The sequence below is a fragment of the Tyto alba genome, unplaced genomic scaffold (genome assembly GCF_018691265.1).
Source record: "Tyto alba isolate M040663 unplaced genomic scaffold, T.alba_DEE_v4.0 Super-Scaffold_45, whole genome shotgun sequence".
In the NCBI taxonomy this organism is placed as follows: domain Eukaryota; kingdom Metazoa; phylum Chordata; class Aves; order Strigiformes; family Tytonidae; genus Tyto; species Tyto alba.
Window position 1 is genome coordinate 22,330,990 of NW_024881321.1, and position 14,246 is coordinate 22,345,235.

Genomic DNA, 14,246 nt, shown 5'->3' on the forward strand with positions numbered 1-14,246 from the left:
TGTATAGCTTTACAGACTCATCAAGAACTTCCAATGACTATCAATTAACAAGCAATGGCCCATAAGTTTTTATTTACAATTTAAGTCATCCTGCTACTGAACAAAGGCACAGAAATTTTTTAATTTAAAAAATGAAGTCATCCTGCTATAGCCTGTAACATTTTACAGGATGAATCACTCTACTTAGCATTACAAACCTACTCACTGCTTTAGATCTCCATGCTTTAAAATATTTTATAATATTTTAATGTAGTAGATCAGTGAAATTTTTCTGTAATTGCTTTTATGATTCTTGCATCCAAGATGTCATAGCTATTCATTTGAAAATGATTAATTTTAGCAGACTTCTTAAACCTTTTAATTTGTTGCAAACATTTTCTATCCTCTTTGAATAACATAGAATTGATATGCCATCCTGTATTCCAAATAGAAATTATGATACATTTATAACACTTATTTAATTTATTTTTCATTTAACATCAAAACCACCTTTACATTATCATGACTGTAGAGTGACGCTGTTTTTACATTGATTTTCTGTGTTCATAAATTCATAGCATTTAAAATTGAATATAATTTTGATATAACTTAAGCCAAATTTTTATATTTAATGGAGACTGAGACATTTTTAATTTTCTAACATCTCTTCATAGTCAGCTACATTCCTAATCACAGAACACAGATGTATGCATTCATAGAACTGTTTTCTGAGTTTGCTCTTTTGTATCTCTAACCAAAATAGCTCTTTTCTCCAACAGGGGGAGTTTATTTTTTGTTTGTAAGTAGGGTTTTGGGGGCAGGGAACAGAGGAAGAGATGTTATTTCTGTCTTTGAATGAAAAATCTGTGGAATCATTGCTTTTATTGAAATAGCTTTCAGTATTTCCAACATTTATTACTACTTTTTATCTTAAACTATATGGTCCTATGCTATGCTGACATCATTTTTGAATTGTAAAAAATAAATTAAACTAGATTATGATTATTCAAAACTAAATAATGCATAATTGTTAATTCAGAAATTAATGCTGTTTGTCTTGTTTTAGTTTGGTTTGTTGTGTTTTTTGTTGGTTTGGTTTTTTTGTTTGTTTGGTTGTTTTGTTTTGTTTTGGTTTGGTTTTGGTTTTGTTTTCTTTTATGTCAGATGAGAGAAATTATTTGATTTACTTTGTTTACAATGCCAGAATTTGAGTTAGGACACCTTTTATTTCTGTGTATTATACCAAGTGCATTTTGTTGTTGTCAACAAGACTTTTCCAGAAAGTTTTTCTATATCTTAGTGACCACAATACATGTCAGATACTTCTACATGGCAGATAACAGATGGCCAGTGAATAACTTGGTTTTATTTTAGTGAGATAAGGTTGTTAAGAATGTCTCTATAATGGTGTCACATTGTAGAAGAGAACCTGATTCTACAAACTTTTTGCTTTTTTTAGAAAATAAATGATATTGGGTTGTTTTCCATTTTTCATAAAGGTCAACATAACTACATATTATGGGAAGTACTTTCTTTAATTTATTTTGATTTTACTACTTTCTAGTTTAATTGGAAAACTCCCAGTTCTTGTAACAGAAAACTTAATAAGCTATCATTCTATATACTACATTATCCCTGTCACCCATTTTCTGACATTACTACAATTAGTCCCTGCTTTATTCACTTTCTTTAGCTCTCAGGTGAAGTATACTTTTATATTTAAACATGAGCTTACTCATTCACATGGAAGCTGTTTTTCATCATCACCCTTTTCATAGTTCTGTATACTTGTGTCTTCTTTAGCTCTGCTATAGATTTTAAAATAGCATAAAAATATTTTATTTTTTTTTCTCCTGAATCTCTTCCCTAACAATTCCTAACATCTGAATCTTTTAAGCACTGCTGCACTGATATTTCTGTATACACCTAACAGTTATAACCTCAAGACTCAATTTAATATGGTAATCGTCAACACAGAACCAGTCATTGTGTGCAAAAAGATGGGATTTTCAACATCACTTTATGCTTATCTTCATTTACTTTCATCTGACATTTTTTAAAGTACCTACTGGGTATTCTGAAGTTATTCTGCAGTTATTCATATTTGGCTTCATCTCTGCTACTTTAATAGAATTAGGTTTTGTTGCTTCAATATTTACCACTTGTAATTTTTGCAGTTATGTTTAACAACCAGACACAAGACTAGAATTGTAGAGTCACTGTTTGGGTTGAAAGGCACCTTTAAAGATCATCTAGTTCAAACCTCTGACCATGGTCAGGGACACCTTCCACTAGATCAGGTTCTCCAAAGCCCTGACCTTGAACAATCCCAATGATAGGGCATCCAAAATTTCTCTGGGCAACCTGTTCCGGTGTCTCACTGTGGGATTGTTTTTGGAGGACAATGTCCACGTTTGACAAAAGCAAGACTTTGGCTGCATCGCAGAAGGGATGCAAAAAGAGGTGGAAGAACTGAGAGCACTGTACAGCTGGTGAATGATGAGAACATCTTGACTTTCATTGGCCAGAAGCTTTGGAAGTAGCAAGAGGGAATGTAGAAAACCAAGATAAGGATGCTGAGATCTGTCTGAAGAAAACATGCCAGGCTATGGTTGATGGGAAACATCTGGTCGTTTCTTAAACAGTGGAAAGTTTTCTACCTTGAGCTAAAAGTGTATAGAACATTGTGTTTGTGCTTGTAAAATTTAATTAACCAATAGGCTTTAGGTTAGCAGTAACTTAACTTGTAGCCGATGAGTTGTTGGGTGTATTATGGACAGGAGGTAATAACTAATCAAATGTTAGTCTTAGGCATGTGAACAGTGTGTGAAGAATTCATGTAACCAATAAAGCCTTCTGTTTATGTGTGATCAGTTGCTAGGAAGATGTATAAATGCACTTGTATCAGCAATAAAGGAATTTCGATTTCTGACTCTTAGTGAGTTGCCGGAGTCTGTGATTCTCCTCATCTCACCACACTCATCATAAAATATTTTTTTCTTATATCCAGTTTAAACCTAACCATTTTCAATTTAAAACCAGTGCCCCTTGTTCTGTCACTACAAGCCCTGGTAAAAAGTCTTTCTCCTTCTGTCTTATAAACCCTCTTTAAGTATTGAAAGGCTGCAATCAGGTCTCCCAAGAGCCTTCTCTTTTCCAGGTTAACAATCCCAACTCTCTCAGCCCTTCTTCATAGGGGAGGTGCTCCAGCCCTCTGTTCATTTTCATGCCCCTTCTCTGGACCCGATCTAACAGGTCCATGTCTTTCTTGTACCGGGGGCCAAACCTCGGTGCAGTACTCCAGGTAGGGTCTCACCAGTGCAGAGTAGAGGGGCAGAATCACCTCCCTCAACCTGCTGGTCATACTGTTTTTTATGCAGCTTATAAAGATATGATTGGCTTTCTGGGCTAAAAGTGTACATTACTGGCTCAATATCCAATCTTTCATCCACTAGCATCCTCAAGTCCTTCTCTGCAGGGCTTATTTTGATCCCTTCCTCTGTACTTCTCTGCGCTTGTGGAGATTGACCTTCAATAGGCTGATGTCTCCTGCACCTAGCTTAGGAGTAGCCAGAATGGGGTGTTATTTGAACTTTTCCATCTGTCATTGTTTCTCTGTGCTTCTTTTATGGGTGTGCAGATGAGCTTTTATCACATAATCTAATGTAAAATATAATTAATTGTTCAGGTATTTCGTCCTTCACTTCCTATAGGATTTGGAGTAAATACCATGTGGTTACAGAAAAATGTTTCTTTTCAGTTTGTTTTTTTTTCCTGATAATTTACTAATCAGACAAAACTGTGATGCAACACCCAGCCCCCCCCAAAAAAAAAGAAATAGACAAAACCAAAGAGATGTCGAAGTGGTGAAATTTTCTAAGTCTTGTTCCTTGTGAATAAATATGGAAAAGATATCCTTATACTTTTATGCTCTGACATTATCTTCTCTGAACACTCTTCTCAGGTTTTGATCATCTAATGATCTTATAAAGTTCTCATCAAGATTTGTTCACCTTTTCTGCTTGAAGAATCTCTTAACATTATTTTTTATGCACTCTTCTAGTATTTTCTCAATGCTTTTTTGTCCTTACTTACTGTGTTTTTAAATTTAACCTGTCAGATTTTAAGTGCTCTTATGATTTTTTTTTTTTAAAAACTTGAATTTAATACCTTTCTTTCCATGCTATTTATCCAGGACATTTTCCTTGACACATTTTTCAGACTTTATCCTGAAGCAGTATAAATTGCTTTTGAAACTATAGCATAGTATCTTCTCAAAGCTCCTGACAACTGAAAATGTTTTACTCTTTCCCACGTTTGCTTTATCGTCTTCTTTATGAACTTCCTAATTTTCATGTAGTTCACATTTTTTTCCTTGAAATGAAACATAATAGACATAGTTGTTTCTGGGTTTTGGTAATCTTGAAAAGACATTGACTCTAAGTGCATTATAGACACTCTTATAGATCAGATTTTGACAGTAATATCATAAATTTATGGCATTGACCAGGACCAGGACCAAATACACACACATACACACACACACACACACACACACACACACTTACACACATATTTGCATTTTCAGCTACTTATCTGCTCTGTTCCTGGACTGTCTGAAAATTCAATCCAATTAAGCTTTCCTAGTTTTTAGTTAGCTGTGTTCACATGATAATCATCAACATTTGTCATTGTGTTTCCTTCCTCCATCACATGGGTGATTTCATCAGATTCAGTATGTCTCATTTTCTGTTACAATCCTTATTGACTAGCTTGAAAAATGGTATTAGCATTACCTTTTTCATAATTAAGACAGGAATTTAAATGTGTTGTATGGAATATCCTTGAGTTTATTTTTGAAATAGAAATATTCTTTCACCAGCCAAAGGAAGATCTTTCCAGCATATACTTTGCACCTAGTGTCCTACAGATAGAGTCCTATATATCATTCTTCACCAAAGTTTCTGTTATTCTATGAATTCATTATCTTAACTTAAAATATCACAGAATGCATTTCTGTTATTTACTGGCATTATGTTCAGGTGTTTCAAAAAGCCATTCACTTCTGAATATGGTTTTTGTAACATACTCGTGTTTCAAACCTAACTACATATAAGCTTGATAACTGAATCAAAAATGTTCCTGTCTTTTGGCTGATACTGCCAGTGCAAAGAGATATGTTGCCACTTTCCAAGGGAGAACATTAATACCTCAATTTCTTGTCCTTCAGATCTTGAAATACTTTTTATATGAAGTTGAGCATGGTAGCCTGGAGACAAGACTGTTTCATTCTTTGAACATTTTCTTGATGAGTTTATGCATCTCCCTTTCTCCTTCCTCAGTAGCATTGATATTGTTCTAGATATTGGTCTGCTCAAATGTGTATTTTTGAGGCATTGTTGATCTACCCCTATAACTTTTTGAGTTCCTCTTGATCAGCCACAGAAAGAGTGAGTTCCTTGTTTCAGAGGACATGAGATAGTTACCTGGTTTACCAGGGAGAATGACACTGATACAGTAAATTGAAAGCATGACATCTGACATTTATCACCTACCTGGAATATTAACCACATTTATTAGTTTAAGCTCCTTTTTACTTTCTTGTGCCAGTCTTTGGCAAAGAACATGTATATAGCTCTATAAAAAACAGAAACTCTTCGACATGAAATGTTACCCTATTGCTTTCTTTGACTGGGTCCTTCCTGAACAAGTTATCACAAACAATCATATATCTTTCTTGTGACTTTTCTTTCCAAGTTTTGATAATAACAGCTACAGAAGAAATATATAATTTCCTTTTACCTCATTTATAATTCTTAAGTTAAGAATATGCTTTTTATTGTATTTTATACACACTGAGACTGAAGATATTTTTTTTAACTACTATAAATGAACATCATATGATTAAAATTTTAACCTTTGTCAGGGAGTGCAAAGCAGGGCTGTTTCAGGAGGGCAAATAAGTTAGGAGCTGAGGGTGACCCCAGCACAGGCAATGCCTTCACTGATCAGGATGAAGTCTCACAGCACCTGAGTAAAGAGATGAATCAGGGCCCAAGTCAGGCTGGGGGTGGCGTGTCAGGAGTGGGGTAGAACTGTAGCCAGATCTGGGTCCAGAGTCAAGTCATGATACAGGCTCAACATGCCTGTGCAGGTCACAAACTCTCCATGGCACTGGGACCAGACTTGGCCAGAGGCTGGATTGGGCATGGGCACCCCTGTAGCATAGCTGGAACCAGTCTTCAGATCACCTGATCCTGACACCTTTTTTTTGAGAAAACATCAGTCTCAGAAAAACCCAGTCTGAAAATTCAGTAGACTAAAAGCTCCTCTGCAATTTGAGATAACAATTCTGTATAAATAGGACCAATTTTCATGAACAAAATAACTATACAGCTGTAAACTATTATTATTATAATCATTGTCATCTTCAAAACCACCAACGTTATGTTTCAACTATGCCGATTCTTTTCATCCTATTTATAACAAGAGGGGTTTGCATGAGAAAGAGTACCATCTAACTCATGGCATTGAGTGTGGCTCAGATATTAATCTCATGTTGCATATGTATAATTTCTAAAACCTGGAGAAAAATATTCACCAATTTCTTCCAGCCGTGAAAAAAGCTGAATTATTAAAGAAGGGAAATTTATTTTACTTTATTTTCATTTTTTGTCCAATAACAATGAAGTTCTTGTCAGATTTGAACTTCATCTAATGTAAAAAAAAAAAAAAATATTTGAAATTAAAAAAAAAAAGAAAAAAAAAGTCAGAGGACCATATTTTGTGATGGGTTGACCTTTGTTGGTTGCCAGGTGCCCACCAAGCCTCTCTAGCACTCCCTGTACTCAACAAGACATGGCAAAAAAATATGATGAAGAGCACGTGAGTTGAGATAATAAAAGTGAGATCACTTATCAATTACCATCACAGGCAAAACAGACTCAACTTGGGAAAATTAATTTAATTTATTACCAATTAATTGTAACAGAGTAGGATAGTGAGAAATAACACAAAGCTAAGCCACCTTCCCTCCTATACCTCCCTTCTTCCCAGGCCCAACTCCATGCCACACTTCCACCAAGCATCACAGGGGAATGACGGATGAGCATTGTGGACAGTCCAGAACACATTGCCTCTGTTGTTCCTTCCTCCTCACCCTCTTCCCCTGCTTCATCGTGGGGTCCCTCCTATGGGAGATAGTTCTTCATAGACTTCTCTAACCTGGGTCCTTCCAACAGGGTTCTTCAAGAACTGCTCCAGCATGGCTCCTTTCCACAGGGTTCAGTCCTTCAGGAATGGATGAGCAGACAGGGAGATGGGTTGTAAGCTGTCTGAAAGACTGGGACAAGAGAGTGATGATCAGTAGAACAAAGTCTAATTGGAGGTCAGTAGCTAGCAGTGTACCCCCAGGACTGAATGCTGGCTCCAGTCCTGTTTTACAGCTTCATTAATGATCTGGATGATGGGGCAGAGTGTACCCTCAGCAAGTTTGCATATGATACCTAATTGATGTGCAACCTGCTCTAGGTGAACCTGCTTGAGCGTAGAGTCAGACCAGATGATCTCCAGATGTCCCTTCCAAACTTAATCACTCTGTGATTCTGTGACTACCCTTGTCTTTAAATGATTTTGTCCCAAATCTGTGGTGCTATTGTCAGATATGAGAGCCAAAGGAAATGTATATGGTGTCAAGAACTACTCAGTTTTTATCAGAGGGCTTTTCCCCTTCTTATCAGTTAACTCCATTCTAGAAATATCACTGCTTTTTCATTTATTTTCTTTGCCCTTCTTTTGGTTCACACACCTCATGCTCTATATTCTCATTAATTTCCTCTAATACTGTTCTTCAAACTGTTTTCTGATTCTTGTATTGCATTCTCTTCTACATCTACACTGCTGCAAATTTTGTCTGAGTCCTATCCAACAGTCCTCTCTTTTGGGTTTTCTTATTTTTCTCTGCACTCCAAAACTTTGTACCTTGGACGTTCCATACTACCTGCAGCTGCTGCTGGGTCTGTGCTACTTAAATATTATCCTGTAGGTCATATATGATATGTATATCATATATGCGATATATATTTATGATATTATACTATAGCATAATAAAAGCAGTTTTATAATTGTTTTTCTAATATAAACTAACAAAATAAATTAATATAACACACTTCAACAGATAGTGGAGCAGGCACTGGAAGCCTTCCGTAAGGTTAATTAAAATCAGTAAGACAGGGACACAGTCTTCTTGAAGCCAAGATTTTTGCTTTTGCACTGCATAGTGATTTCAGTTCAACAGGAGAACTACTATATTCTAATACCTTTTAGATCAGAGGTTCATAAAGAAGTCTTCTATCCAGGTACTCTAACCACTGCTAATTATTCAGATGTGGACAGTCATAACATGCTTTTTTTTAAAAACTGGATCAGAATAACCTAATCCTGAGACTATTTCTTGACTCTAAAATGCCTGATTTAACTATTCAGGTAAGCAAGAAAATATGCCTGCCTGAAAAATTCAATAGACATTAGATTTCTGACATGTTTCAAACTTCTCATCACCTCAAGTGTGTTTTCCTTGATTTCTCACCTGGTCTTAAAACATCTTTCAAGATTTTAGGGTTTGACTCATTGGCTTAAACGTAGGTGTTTAGTGCAATTTAAGATGCCTTAGGATATCTAAGACATTTTCACAGAACTGTCAGATATGACACAGGACTTACAGGAGATTTGATCTTTTCTGGAAAGGCAGAGAAAAATTTAGTTGAATATTTTAGGGTACAGTAACTGGCACTGTATTTTGGTAGCTGAATTTATCTTTTAAATTCTCAATGAGTATGTGCCTCTCACTAGCCTGTTTGAAAATTAATATAACAACACTTTATTCCCCATGGGACATTTAAGAATAAAAACATTAAAGATAATGAATTGCTCAGATACTATGTAAATGAAGCGTGCACTTAAAAGTGCCTAAAACACTACACTGTTTAGGTATGTGTTGCAATACTTGATGCTGACTAGAAAGGCTGACAGTAAAATTAAGAGGAAGTGCTAATATATTAGCAGAAGCCTGTGATCAATGATGTCAAATTTCAAAGTCCACAATGTCTAAATCTGTTGATATTTGAAGGACAGAATGTGTTCTAAATAAGTAGATGGCCTAGCCTATTAAAAAAAATTTATCTGTACTATTATAAAGGGTGAATTTCTCTAAAAGAGATATTAAGAGATCCTTAAGCCTTAGTAGACTTATAAAATCATAAAATGCAAAATAAAAATGTGAGAAAAGATGTGCCATATCTTTCCACAAATTAAGCAAACAGGGAAAACCCTACTTTTTTGGCAGTGTGTTCTAAGAAATATTTTATAATCAAAAGACTACAGAAAGGACAAGTATATTATTGGTAGTCAAAGAATAGAGAAAAATGTTTCAGATAACCACAGAATTTACTTTTCTGTATTTAAATGTTTGCTTGATTTATGTCAAGAGGCTTGTAGTGAATCATCCTAGTCAATAAAAGATACTAGCCAATGTTAACATACATGCATATTAACCATACAATGAGAAAGCAAAAATAGTAATCAGAAAAGGCAAGATAGGAAATTAAGAAAAACCAGGAAGCATAGCTAATTCAGTTAAGAGAACACCACTACTTATTTTGGTTTGGATTCATCCTTCCTATCATTAGACATGTGTCAAGGATCTTTATGTGATCAATAAAGAGAGAAGAATCTCCAGAAGACAATACGGACCTTAGATGGAGTGTCCCTCTGGAGACTGATTTCTTTCTACTGATTGTAAAGTGAGTGTGGAGTACTATCCATTTAACAGACTTTTTGATTTAAAGACATAAATTTAAGTGCAAAAAAATCATGTTTATATAGGTGTTGCTTAGAATCCTACAATATACAGGAATAATAAATTAGAAGATTTGAATACATACAAATTTAGCTACTTCATTTCTTTAAATATTAGTTATATCTATTTTTAATAAACACTTAATATTTTTTGTTATATTTTTTAATTAAAAACATCTTACATTTGTGTTTCTGGAGAATTTTTATTCTGGCAAAGGCAGAATTCAGCTCCAGTTTAAGACTTCAGTATACATTTGCTGAGAAAATATATCAACTTTATTTAAGGAATATCACTGCCTTGATCATAGAATAAAAGTAATGTATGCATTCTGATAGCTATTTGACCTAGGTGGAGATTAATTTCACCCAACTTGCCTATGAGCAAATTGGAATCAATGACCAACTCTCTAGTGCTACCACAATTGTTTACTGTACCAGGACCTGTACAAGCATTTACATTAAACATCTACCATTATGATGGAAAAAGTGAGACTTAAACTGCTGTAGGGATCTGTAGAAATCTGTAGGACTGTTTTAGTTTAAATGAGAACTGCACTTTTTAAGTCTTCTGAAATTGCCCACATACCATACTTTAGTTATGTCACAGAATAGTTCACGAGTTGGCAAACTGTATTTCTTTTAAATAAAACTATACAAGAAGAAATGCATCCATTGTCTTCTGTCCCATAGTAGGCATGCAGTCTACAGGACCAGACATGAGCTTGTTCAAAGAAATCACCCCCTAAGATGAATATCTTAGTCACAGAACCACCTGTTTCAATTTATAGAGCTGTTTCTACTTTGGTAGGTCAAGCTTGGCTAGCTACCATGTGCCCAGCAAGCTGCTCTATCATTCCTCAATCTCAACAAGACAGAGAGAGAAAATATGACAAAATAACCAAACCAAATAAACAAAACTAATTTAAAAAAAAAAAAAAAAGTCAAAACCATCTGGACCCTGCACTGAAGAGATCTAGCCTGGTGTCTTCAGGTTTTTTGCCCTGCATTGCCCATCAGACAGCAAAGTCACCCAGGATGGACCAGGACGGTTCAACACAGTGTTCAGCAGAATGAGGGGCTGTCTCGGAAACAGTGTCGTCTTGTATAGCTCAGCAGCTCTGCCCAGGTGAGCATCTTTTGCCTGTCAACTCAGGTTGCCAACAAGGAATAGCAAGGGATGCTGATGCTTGGGTTTTGGGCAGGACCCCATCTGTGGAATAATTACTAAAATGACCAAAATACAGAATTGTTCACACATTAAGGAAAGCTATAAAAACAAAAGTCTCAAGGTTAAATGCAGCTGCTGCTGGTATGCGAAGAATCCACCACGTCATCAGTGATTCCCTGGATAATATTGCTTGCAAAGCAACATGGGGAGCAAAGTGGCCTGGAGAGACCACAGCCTCTCCCTGTGATGGTACATCAGGTATGGGAATGAGGTGGGTCTCTCCTGTGATAGTACATCAGATAGAGGAATGAGGTGGTACTACAGAACTGTTAAGCTGTATACTGGACACCCTGAGGCAACATCCTGTCAGATTTTGATGAAATGTCATTTGTGCAAACTTTGCTCATTATAATGTCATTATAATACCAAAACACACCTCCATCCCAAAAGATACCCACCTCCAAGATGTGACCACTCCTCTTTGAGTCTGCGCCCTGAGTTTTTGTAATCTATACTTTTAAACATGAGGCGAGAGAATTTTACTCCAATCGTAATAAAGGTATTTATGACTAGTCACTCAAACTCCACCTCGAAGATAAAAAATAGTATGAAAATAGCCTGAGGAAGAGAGGAAGGTTGGGGGAAGACATCATTGTATGAACTTCTGGGATCAGTTGACTGGCTGAGCCTCTCTTTCTCTCCCCATAGGGACACTTTTAGGTAAGACTTAATAACTTAGAAATCTTTCTAGAAAGTCTCTTTTCCATTTTTATAGCCTGGCTGTATTTTTATATCTTTGTTGCGTGCTTTATATATACTCTTATTTGCACTTGCTTCGCAGACAGTGTATTTATCATTGGCAATCATAACTACCTTTATATCTGTTACTTAAATAAACTGCATCATTTAAGTAGCTAGTCGTTTTGGTTTCTCACTGAACGCAACAAAAGAGTGGCAGTGCTAGTTCATGAGCACGACTAGACTGAAGGTGCAGTCCACTATTAGTGTATCCGAATCATAACAACTTAATATATTGAACCCGATTGGACTGATAGTGGTGAACTGGTTATCTCTCAGATTTTCTGCCTTAACCGTTTCACGTGACACCATCACAACTCCCTGCAGGCTCCCTGCCAAGCCCCACTCCCTGCCAAGGGGGCACTGAATGTCTTTGTCAATTTGCCATGACCTGAAGGTATCACATGTGTTAAGAAGGGGCCAGAGCAACATCAGAGTGCTTCCAGTAAAGGTTCTCTCTCCTGTGCCAGGAACGACTTCTTTTACACTGTACTTCCCAAAGCAATAGGGACAAAATCACATCTATTCCTGCATCTATGATGTCACCAGTGCTTTCTGATCCTGTTGTTGAAGGTGGCCTGCTGCTCTGGCTGGTGGATTTACTCATGCTTCCCTGAAATGGAGCAAGGAAGGACAACCCCACACCTCGCTCACACCCATCCAACACACCTAGACAAACACTTCCATATATCCTTTAAAATATTATATATATAGTATTTTCTTTTTTCCTTTTTTTATACTTTTTTTTTTCCTATGATTACATCTTCAGGATCCATTCTACTTTCTAGTCACAAGAGAAAAAAAAAAAGAACCAAAAGAAACACCTTACCTACAAACGTCCCAAAAGGCTGACTCATCCATTGTTCTAGTACACAACGTTATTCTCAAAGAACACTGAAATGAAAGATATTCGGGTCTAGATAATCTCAGACATATGTTCATCTGAGGAATGGTATCATTGCTTATACAGGAATAAAGTTTAATCAGTCTTTATTATTATTATTGTTTTCTGTCAGAAATGGATGATAATTGCTCAGTAGTAAGGTACTGTAAATGTGAGATCTATTCACTGTGAATCATATATAAGAAGTATAATACATACTTGTTGAAAGAATTTGGGGCAGAGAAGAGATCCAGATGATGATAAAATGGTTCATATAGTTTTCACTAATGAAAATTAAGTCTGTGCATATAATGGAAATGGCAACATTTTATTTTAACAGCAGAACAGATGCAACACTTCTGTCAGCAGCATAGCTGTGTTGAGCAGACACAGATTAAGGACACCCTTGCCTGGTCTAGATGTGTGAATCTGTAGTGAATTAACATGTAGGGTAACAGTATAGATGTATTGGGTTTAGGTGTCAAGGTTTTGGTAGCAGGGGGGCTGCAGAGATAACTTCTGTGAGAAGACACCAGAAGTTACTCCCATGTCTGATAGAGACAGTTCCAGCAGGCTCCAAGTCAGACCCACTGCCGACCAATGCTGAGCCCATCAGTGATGCTGGTAGCACATGTGTCATAACATATTTAAGAAAGGGTAAAAACTGCTGCTTATCAGCAGTTAAAAATCAGGATGCCAGTATACCACCCAGTCTTTTTTTCTCTTCTCCCTGCTATGTTTCTGACATGAGGGGATGCTATAAATGAAGTATCTAACAAACCATAAGCCCACAGTGCAGAATTTCCCCCAAAATGAATCATTTCCAAGATATAGGACTTTCTCCAAAGAAAATCAGTATAGGCATAGCCTCAGAAGTTCTATCCTGTTAAATTTCACAGCCACCAATGATTGAATAATTTGCTAGGGGAAAACACAAAGCCAGACATACACACAACACAGACAGTATGATTAAGTTAGTCTAATTTTCAATGGAAAGAGGAATAAAAACAATGTTCCTGCAAGAGATTAAAAAAAAAGGAAACTTCTACGCACAGTTCCATTATTTGCATGAACAGCAGTAATTCTTTTTTGTTAAATACACTACAGTCCAGCAAATCATAGCTTTGATGTTAAACATTATAAAAATAAATTTTGTCCAATTGAATTCGGGACAGCACTACCAAGTCCACCACTAAGCCATGTCCTTAAGTGCCACGTTCACAGTCTTTTATATCTTTTAAATAACTCCAAGGATGGTGACTCAACCACTTCCCTGGGCAGCCTGGTTCGATGCTTGACAACTCTTCCAGTGAAGAAATTTTTCCTAATATCCAATCTAAATCTCTCCTGGTGTGACTTGAGGCCATTTCCTCCCATCCTATCACTTGTTACTTGGGAAAAGAGACCAACACCCACCTCACTACAACCTCTTTTCAGGTAGTTGTAGAGAGTGATAAGGTCTCCCCTCAGCCTCCTTTCCTCCAGGCTAAACAATCCCAGTTCCCTCAGCCTCTCCTCATAAGACTAGTTCTGTCACTGTCTTCAGTAAAGACCAGACTATAC